We start from the raw sequence: 8822 nt of genomic DNA, 5'->3' as shown, positions 1-8822 counted from the left end.
TGACCATAGACAGTATCAGAAATCATAATTATTGAAATATAAATTTCCGTAGGAGTATCGGTGGCTTAAGCACTTGACTTGTAATTTGCAGGTCCTTGGTTCGAATCCCGCCATGTACCAATGTGTTTTTCGATTTTCGATTTCTCATTTCAAAACATACTCTTTTATAACCACGTCGAGTTCTTTATAAATCTGAGCATTATCATACTTATTACATCTTATTTATACTAAAAAAAAATCCCGTAGGAATTTTATCGATGAAATTCAACTTAATGGTACTTGTGTAGTTTTAATTAATATTTACCATTAATAAAACTTCAACGTGCAATAAAATGTTGAAAAGATCTGCACTCATATAAAAGATAGTCTGAAAAGAATAAAGATAAAAGACAGTTTAGATTTTTTTGTCCTTTTACAGTTAATAAATTTTGTCCGCTAGACGTGGGCGGAAGACGAACGGGCATTGTGGTAATCGATGCGGGAGGCCTACTTACATATTTATTTAAAACATTAAAAAAATATTTTAATATATTCCTCCCAAGTAGAGTTGGCGATAGGCAGGCGGCCGGACATAAAAAATTTAGCCAAAACTTTAAGGTTTGTAAAACCTAGTGCGGTGAAACCACGTGAGTGGGATAATGCCAGGGAGATGATGATGCGGGAAGCGTACTTTCAGAAATCGACGAATCTAGAATGATGATAAAAATATAGAATAGATAAAAATTGTAATTTACTATGTAAGTGCTTGGGAGAAAGATGCGTCAGTGATACAGAAATTCAGAAGCAGGTTAGCGTAGTACCTATAGACATATGCGGAGAGATAATGAAATTGAATGGCTACAAAGGTTCAGAAAAAACAAAGGAAGTAATGATGGATTGAATTAAAAAGGATACGTGCACGGCAGTGAATTCAGAGACGACTACGAAATGTATGGAAGAGCACTACATACTGTGCCAATGCCAAAGAAAAGTAAATGCTATAGTCATCCTTACCGGAATTTTAGCCATTTCTTCATACAAACGTGCAGCATTCGTTATATCTAAGTAAGTCTTGCCCAACGTGTTCCAATGTGGTCTCAAATGCAATGTAGCTGTGCTGACTCTATCATTAGTTATTTCGTCTACATGTTTTAACTCAGACATCCAGGTCAGTGTAACGTCAGTCAATAATTGAATAACACGAATCAAATAAATTATGTTAGAGTCACAAAGAATAAGAGCTATATAATATAAACAGAGTATTATAGTTAGGTTATTTTCGTACAAATGTGTTACAATCATGAAAATATAAGAAAAATTAAGTACAATCACATAAATCCAGTTGCCGATGAAAAATGACTTAAAATCTATCTTTACGAATTTAAAGGAATTCTGTATCTTTTGTATTGTTAAAATGAAATTAACATTTATATCACTTTGAATAGAATTAACTATGAAATTAATAATGAACGAACCAATGGAAATCATATAAATAATTATAAATAAATATAATAATACACCCTCATAGTATCTTAAATCATTATGAAAAACAAGACAAATAATGAATATTAAAATGTAACAAAATGCACAACAAGATGAGAGACATTTTGTTTTCCGATTGTTAGGAGTTATAAAATTTTCACTTAAACAATATTTTGGTGAATAAGCAATGAAATGCGTCAAATTTAAAGGATATAGAAACTTCTGGAAATCAGTTACAATGAAATTATTTAGAAGATATTCATTCATTTCGAGAATATTGAGAAGATTTCTTTTTTTGAATTAAGTTTGAATGATTGTTTTTAACTTTGTCAAATTTCACGTTCAAGCGTTCGTGTAATTTCCTTAAAAATGTAGTACAAAGTTTACGCTTCACGTATTAATATACAATGATGAAGAACATGCAATTTCATGCACTTACGTTGATGTTATTCCTCATAGGTATTAATTTTAGAAAATAATATTCAAACATTAAAATTGTCCAAATTTTGATTAACATCCGTTTCTTCTGCTATATTATTAAATGCAATTTCCGATGATAAATCTAAAACATCGTTACATTTTATACAGTGAACATAATTAGGTTGTTTAATTTAGTATTTTATATCTTGATTTAGCTTGTAATTACAGTTATAATTTTAATTATATATTTCTAACATTACCTCGTGTGTTGTAATTTAGTTAAAAGCATTTGTCCGCGACTATTTCAACGTTGAAATACAAAAAAAGAAAACAAGTTTTTATTTCGTGATGGAAAATTAAGAAACAAAAGGTCAGTGTGGTATGGACGTATGGAGAAAAGATTATCATATAAATAAGAAAGCAATAAGATTGAATGGCTACAAAGATAGAGGAAGACGGTAGACAATATGCGTAAGAAGGCAGTCAATACAGATATTGCAGCAGATACAGATGTATCGAAGTGTAGAACTGTACCGACCCTTTGTAGGGAAAAAGGATGTTGTGACATGTTATCGATCATATTTTTTTATTATTTCATCAAGGTTTTTATACAGAAAGTAATTTACTAAAGTAATTAAATTGAAAACTATCCAATACTCATTATTTATTTTTTATTGTACCAGCTAGAGGTTTTTTTTTATTACATTGTCTTGTGTCATGGCTACCACTTCGGACGTTCTCTTATTTCCATCGAATTCTCAAAATCAGTTTTCGAGGACATTTATTTTAGACAATTGCCTTGATGATGATTTACAAAAGTTTCTTTATCCGTTGAATTTAATTGAAAATGCTCTTTTCTTGTCAAAATATTCAATTCGTGATAATTTTATAACGTCGAATAACTCGTACGCTAGATGTTATTCTTATTTTAGCACTATTTTTATTATTTTCATTTATATTCTTATTATTTGTTTAGATAAAGGCATAAGAACACATACTCCCGATGTACTGGCTTTAGAAATCAGCAATTATGTTGTTATAATTATTGGAAGATTTGTATATAATTTTACCAACAATGGCTTTAGCGATTCTCATGTCAATTTGATTATTTCCATTCAAAGAATACAAAGAACTTTGAAAATAAAATACAAGAATTTAACATTATACAATTGGGTATATTTCTTTGTTATTTTTTCATTTTATATTATTTTTTTTATTACACAAACGTATGCAAAACGAGGTACACCTTATATATTTTTTTATTATGTAATTTTGTTAATTGAGGATTTCAATGCTTTATATTTGATTCGTACAAATAAATTATTGCTCGAGTACACAATTTTATTTGAATCCAAACTAAAAACCGTCAAGAATTTTGACATGAATCCAATAAGTAATGGCAGGTTAAGAGAAGAATCTCTAGATACTTTGTTCAAAGTATTCCTAGAGATGTCCAAAGCAACGGGCACCCACAAACATCTTTCTGAAATTCCGGTAAGAGTTGCCAACGGTGTAGGCTGATGTAAACCTAAGGCTAGTGGTTTAAACCAATGTAAGGTTTACGGCCAGCGGTGTAAACTGATAACTTGATAAAATTTTAAAAGACAAAAATACTTATTTTTAAAATTCTAAAACAATAACTGTGTGATGTATTTATTTGTTATTGACTATCACTATACGTGTTTAATTTTTGTTTCAGACATTTTATAGGTCGATACACACGGCAATATATACTTTGACATGTGTGGAATTGATAATCAGGGTAAGTAATAACAGATAAACATGCATTCGTTAATTTGATATGAATAATCAGTTAATAAATAATGATTTTATTTTAATTAGTTTTATAGCACACCGAATAACATGTTTTGGTTTCTATTACCTTTTTGGATACTAAGGAATGTCTGTCAAGTCGGAACGACATGTTACACCTCGGAATACCTGAAACTGATGATAAAAAACATACAAGCTACCATCCTTGATAATATAACGACCGAAGACAATTCAGGTGAGTAAAGTACTCAACGGTAAGATTTTTCTTTGTAGAAAACGAAGTAAAGGAGCAAGCAGTCAACAAGTTAGGAGTCGTAGACTCCTGTAACAATCCGTTGCACGAATGGGCTTGCTCGATCGGTTTGATACCAAGATCACACAGAATACAGGTGTCAAGTGCAAGTAATACCGCGTTTCGTTCGATGATTGTGTGTGTTGGAGGCCTAGTTTTATTTCCTTTCCTTTTTCATCCTTTTCGTTTAAAGAAATAATGGGAAGGGGAAGTGGATTTGATGAGTAAGGTAAAACGCACCTATTAGAAATGCGGATGTTGATGGATAGGGCCACTTCGCTATTTGGGTGAATTTAGGTGGTAACTTGCTCGTTTGCCACCTTATACTATTAAAAAAGCAACACCTGCAACTGTCAAAAGTTACGTCAGATGTCTACATATTTTTTAATCTGTCATCGCGGTAGAACACTTTTGTACATTAATAGTGGGCGCCCACGTTCATAGGTACTTGATTGAGATTGAGCAAGTTAATCGACCATTTCCATATAGTCTTTCATCACTAAGGGGTTAAACTTTAGATTACGTACCGTCAAGTTGGCAGTTGCAACTTTTATAGCGAATAGAGTTATATCTAAGGACTTACTAGCCAAAGTTAAAAGTTTATTTAAGTAGCGTACAGTGCATACACGACTTAAGGCTGTATAAAAGAAAGCCTTTGATCACTTATTAAAAAAAAACTGTCAAAGGTACGTCAAAATTAGTGGAAAATGAAACCTAAAATAAGAATTTTATTTATTCAATAACTAAAAATCTGCGAGGTTCCGCAACTTTTAACTTTGGCTAGTAAGTCCTTAGATATAAGGCTTTTGGCCATAGAAGTTGCAACCACCAACTCGACTCTACGTAATCTAAAGTTTAGCCTACTAAGGTACAGTTTAAGTTATTAACCAAACGACTTGGTTGTGGCATAGTTAGCAAAACAAAATAAATTATAACAAAAAAATTTAAACCAACAACAATTACAATAACAATGTAAATAGAATAGATATACTCTTATTACGGAGTGATTTAATGTTAAACATTCCCTCAGTGTAGATTTCTATACTAAATCTTCATCAAGCTCTCCTCTATTCCTTTACGACCATTAAACAACGCTAAGTGTGGCAAGAAGTGTTCTTACTAATAATGTTTGTATTTCTTCACAGATATTTATTCGAAGTATGAAAGTCTACTAAAAGAGTGCTCATTCACTTACGAGAAGATGACGACCAGTCTTGTACTGTCAGTGGATGCTAAGTTACCTCTCACATTGCTCTCTGTCTGTGTGACATACACTGTGGTTCTGCTGCAATTCGCGTTTCAATAGTCTATCGTCATATCTGTTTATTCAAAGATAACCTCTTTTTTCTATATTTTCACCCGACTAACTCAGTTGGGTAATGTTTTTCGCGCGTGATTTTTTTTTGTATGTGGTGTTTTACGAATTAAAGTTCCATTTCGACGATTGCCTGTACTTTATATAGTTGATCTAATTTTAACGAGTGAGGTGTCAATCGATTCGTCTTCTTCCCTGGAGTGTCATAGTGCAGTCGGTTTGGATTTTGGCACTTGAAATTCATATTGTTAATATTTGAACACATAATTTATTAAATTCATGATTTGAAAAAGCTTATTATTTTACACCCGCAATTCAAGTCAAGTTATCTTAGTTATTTATCTTTCCAACTAGGCTATACTTGTGCTATTGTATGGTTTAAGACAATAACAGACCAGGGTAGAAGCTATTAAAAATAATAAAAAAGTGAAAAAAAATAATAGTAGAATGAAACCCATTAGAAAAGGAGAGGGATATTATAAACATTAAAGGAAAAATAATTTACGGGCGATCTGAGGTCGGGAAGGGGTTGGGGGTAGCTTTCAAGGGTAAAAAACGGTTTATCTCGATTTCCGGCAAAACTAAAAGTCCTATGGAAAGAAGTCAAATGGCAATGTTGTAGCTAATAAAAATATCTAAAACTTTTGTATTTTGACGTTTTTCACATAACTTCAAAATTTATGTGAAAAATTAGAAAAACCAAGTTTTTGGTTTTTTATTTTTATCTTTTACAAATAAAATTTTTTTTACGAAATTTGGTGAAAAATTACCTTTTTTTGTCCCGAATACGCTGTAATTTATTTGATTCGAAATATTTATTTTTTCACCTTATATTGAATTTATATCGAAAAAGCACCCTAATTTTGAATCGAAAATTCACCCGTCAAAATATCAGCTTTTTTCAAAAAGTTGGTATGCTTTCTGTTCGTTGAAATCTCTACTTTTCGATGGTGAAAAAAAAAATATATATATATATTATACCATAGTAAATCTTCACGGAAAATGCAAAAAATCGAAAATACTCTAATTCAATTTTTTTTTTAATTATTATATACAATTTTGAGCTGTTTATAAAAAACATTGAAAAAAAAATTGCAAATCAAAATATACTACTATAATCAACAAATAAATAAGTTAATGCGATTCTGGCGCTGCGGATGTCCATGGGCGACGGATCAAATAACTTTAGGCGGTCCGTTGCTCGTATGCCCCCTTCTCCTATAAAAAAAAAAATAATAAAATTAACATTTAATAAGATATCTACAATATTTGGAGAAAGTTGTTGAATTTTCTTTAAATTATATGCGTAGATGCCTATTTATAACTATTTTAAGATAACATATACCTTCCTACGACCTACCTACACCGGACCTAGTGACCTACGAAAAAGTTTAGCCCATCACAAGGTATTTCATAGAGAAATGTGGAAGGGGCTAGGCGGGTCTGGGTCTTACTACATACATACCTACTATTTCGTTGCAGCGGTAACAACCGTTAGCCTAGCCAGTATTCGAAATACAGTATAGTATACAACATCGTTTATAAAAATACACGTGCACGCTGAGTTTCTTTAAGACAATTGTGACAAGTTTACAGATTTTTTTTTTTAATAACTAACTTTTGGCCGATTTTCATAAATATTTTATACATTTCAAATATATTTTTATAAACGATATTGTATACTGTACTGTATTTCGAATACGAACGGGGTGCAATTGTGAGCACACTCCCTCGACGTGGTAGCGGAACGTGCGATTACTTAGGAAGTCTCGTATTATGCATACGAGACGGTCGGGTACTCCGTACTCATATATGTAGCTCGTATATAAGCCCGTTGTGCCATTCTTTATCGAACGCTTTCGCTACGTCGAGGAAGATAGCTCCGGTGCTAAGGCCACTTTGGCGTCTGATAAGTATGTGCTCCGTGATGCGGTGCACTTGATTGGTGTATGAATGTTTGGCGCGAAAGCCAAACTGTTCTGCAATAAGCATGCCTTTTGTGTCCATAAAGGTGCGAAGGCGTGCTAATATTATTAATCTTTAATAAATCTTCCCAAAGGTTTTGAGAAGGCTTATGTTAGGCTAGGCTATATGTAGTCTGGTTAAGCAAGGAGGATGTGTGCCTACTACGTGTAGCCCTAGTGTGTCCGAGAGTTTCTGTATAAGTTATAATAGCAATAAGAGTTAATAAATAATAAAGCTACCCGTGGGCTCTAAAGGGCCAAGCGTGGACCAACTTTGACTAGGGCAATACCCATGGCCAATGATGGAGGTCCCTTCCGAATTACGCGGTTCCCTGAAGGGGAAACGCAGGCGAACGGGGCCTGACTAGCTTCGTTATCACCGTTAGGTATCCGCTAGCCTTTTTCAAAATTGCGGTGTTAAGATATTGCTCCGCGCAGTGAAAACTGCACTTCACAATTTCTTTCACGCAGTTCCCGTAGTCGGAAACAGTGACGTCGCTATCCCAAGAAACCAGATGGCAGAGCAAAAAATAGTTCCCGAACGGAACAATAAACCTTACGACGTTTTACCTCGAAACTAGGATTAGCGCTTACCAGAAGGCGGGCGCAATTAAAATTGCGCCGATACAATCGGCTCGCGAGCAAAGGACGGCGGCACCTTTTGTGGCGCGCGCAGGTGCGGATTGCTCAACGAAAATTCGGGCGGAGCGACAGATGTGCGGCGAGCAGACACGTCCGTTCACCTCAGCAGCAGTCTGTAGCGGAGTGTAGCAAAGTCCAATTACCGACTATAAATTTCAGGCTAAGCGATTGACGGGATTTGAACCCATCATCACGAGATCGGATGTTCAACATAATTCAACAGCGTTATCTAGCGGTAAAAAGCTTCTGTGTAATTTTGATTTTCTGAAAATGCCGCAAGATGTCAGTTTTAAGAGCATCCGTAAAAAAGTAAACTTAAAAAAAAACAAGTAAATCGAAAAATCTTTATTTAAGCTTAACAGATGAGATATTCTTCAAAATTAAGTGCAAAAGAAATGTTTCCGCCCGGGATCGAACCGGGGACCTTCTGCGTGTTAGGCAGATGTGATAACCGCTACACCACGGAAACCGCTTGAAAACGAACCCAATTAATATAATAAAAACTTACTATACATTGATTTATTAAACATATTACTCAAAATTCACGTTAGCTTAAATTGAAGGAGTACTATCACATAAGTAGCGATACAAGAAAAAAAGCTTAGAGGCAGTGTTGCGTCCAGTGCGAACGCGCCTCTCTCTCGCGCCATGCATGCGGCGTTGCCCGCGCGTAACACAGTTTTGATCAACAGACATTTACCTGTGATACAAATATACATACATTATTTACATTATTTAAATACGTTGTCCTTTTCTTTCATTATTATTCGTTTTAAAAAACATTCGTCTCCCATGTTCCAACATATTAATATTAAAGTCTGCTGTACACAATATCTTTAGACAGTAGGTAGCTTCAAGCGTTGGAACAAGTTGCCAGCGTCAGTTTTTCCGTCAATGTACGACTTTTCGAGTAAAATAAATAGGCACTAAACTAGCGTATGGCAGCCCTTACATA

The 8822-nt window shown here is 33.8% G+C and overlaps 1 non-coding gene across 1 annotated transcript; it reads right to left on the bottom strand.

Moving 5' to 3' along the window:
• Window positions 1-8263: 8263 nt before the first annotated feature.
• Trnav-aac lies at window positions 8264-8336 on the bottom strand. The gene has a single exon. It is a non-coding gene; the product is annotated as a tRNA-Val (tRNA).
• Between the last annotated feature and the right edge of the window lie 486 nt (window positions 8337-8822).

This window comes from Papilio machaon, chromosome 26 (assembly GCF_912999745.1).
Source record: "Papilio machaon chromosome 26, ilPapMach1.1, whole genome shotgun sequence".
Taxonomy (NCBI): domain Eukaryota; kingdom Metazoa; phylum Arthropoda; class Insecta; order Lepidoptera; family Papilionidae; genus Papilio; species Papilio machaon.
The sequence above is the reverse complement of the archived record's forward strand: the minus strand, read 5'-3'. Positions and strand labels throughout refer to the sequence as shown.